Genomic DNA, 1,957 nt, shown 5'->3' with positions numbered 1-1,957 from the left:
TGGGTAAATCACTTTAACCCCATTGCCTTGCAAAAACAAAAACAAAGTTGACACAGTGTTGTAAAAGTCAACTTGAGGGGATATAACAGCTTATTTTCAGATATTTTTAAATGTCATATATGTTCTTTTAAAAGGCCTCAGTGCACAAGTGACCATTTAAACAATAATTAGGAATGGTAGGCAAATTTTTGATTAATATAACAGTGAAAGCTTTTCAGAAATGGAATGGTCTTAGGTTAGTAGAGATCTACCATTATTGTAGGTCTTTAAGAGGAAATTCGACAAGTTATATAGGTTCATGGTAGACCAAATGACTTTTGAAGATATCTTCATCACTGATATTCTGTGATTACTACTCTTAATTTTTGCTGCGCTTATTTTTTCTGCGTAATTACAACTTATATATTAGATTTATTCAAATGTTCAGAGACATTCAAATGTACAGAAGCAGTTCGGTGGGTCATTTGACTTCTGTTTGCCTTAATCCATTGGAGAAAGAAATGGCAAATCACTCCATTACCTTGGCCAAGAAAATAGTGCCTAGTACATAGGCACTTCATAAATGCTTGTTCACTGATTGAATGATTGAGGACGCAGACAAATATTGAAACAATCCCTTATACTATATCAGAGGAAATGATAAGCATTATGATAAGTGCTTTATAAATATTATCTTATTTGATCGTCACAACAGCCCTGGGAGATAGGTACTCTTTTACAAATGAGGAAACTGAGGGAAACAGAAGTGAATTGGCTTGCCCAGGATAATGTTTGGTAAGTGTCTAAAGTCAAATTTGTATTCAGGTCTTCCTGAATCTAGGTCTGGCACACTTATATACACTATGCCACCTAGCTGCCTGGACCTATGTAAGTATATATAGAATGCAAAATATATTCAAGGCAGTTTAATACAAGATAACCAGTGAAGGAGGGCACAAGCATTTGAGTTGAATCAAGAAAGGCTTAATGTAGAAGGGGTGCTTGAGCTGCAGCTTTAGGAAGAAAAGGATTTCTGGGAGGCTGAGATAAGGAGCCCATCTCCAAGACCAAGAGACGTACAAGGGACAAAGAGGAGGCCAGAATGGCTGGACTAGAGATCCACAGTAATATATAGAGCCGGAAAAGATTGGGGTCAAGTTGTTTAGGGCTTTAAGGGCTATACAGAGATGTGTGTATCTTATCCTAGAGGTAATAGAAAGCCGGTGGAGTTTTTTAAGTGGAGGAAGAACAGGGTCTAATTTGCTATGGAAAATCGCTTTGGAAAGATCTGTGGTTGGATTTTAATGAGAAGCTTGAAAGTAGCAAGACCAATTAAGATGGCGCTGAAGGACCTGAACATAGTGATTGAATAGACAGGGGGCAGATGCTATGGAGATAGAAGCATGGACAGTGAGTCTACTAGATTTTCCAACTTTAGAGAACAAGAGACGTCTACTTTCCAACCTTGCCAAAGGGAAGATGAACCATAAAAAAGCAGTCATTGAGGTTGTCTTGAGTAATAAACCAGCCAGATCCTATGGCAGGCTGGGGGTGCGGCGGAGGCTTTTCAGAGAAGCTGCTTCGAGGGGGAGGGGAGGCCCTTCCGGTGCGGCAGCGTGCGGCGCATGTGCAGGGCTGGCATGGTCAGGATTCCCGGGCTTTTCCTCGCAGTAGTCATCTCGAGCGGGACCGGGGCCTTGGAGCCTCCGAGTCCCCGTCTGGCTCCCCTAAGTCGGCGCGGATGATGGTGGCGAAAGAGGGCTATTTCGGGTCCTCCGCCGGTTCCTCGGGAGAAACCCGGCCCACGAAGAGGCCGGCCCGACTCTCCGTCTCCCGCTCCACTCGGAGCCTCAGTGAGGCAACTGCGCTTGCGCCAGGGGCGCTCCCTCTCCTAGCCCTCAAGAAAGGCGGGGACTTCGGGAGCGGGGGTGGGACGTCTGTCTTCCCCGAGCAGTGGCAGCAAATCCGAGCGGCTCTT

The sequence above is a fragment of the Macrotis lagotis genome, chromosome 6 (assembly GCF_037893015.1).
Source record: "Macrotis lagotis isolate mMagLag1 chromosome 6, bilby.v1.9.chrom.fasta, whole genome shotgun sequence".
Lineage (NCBI taxonomy): Eukaryota > Metazoa > Chordata > Mammalia > Peramelemorphia > Peramelidae > Macrotis > Macrotis lagotis.
The sequence above is the reverse complement of the archived record's forward strand: the minus strand, read 5'-3'. Positions refer to the sequence as shown.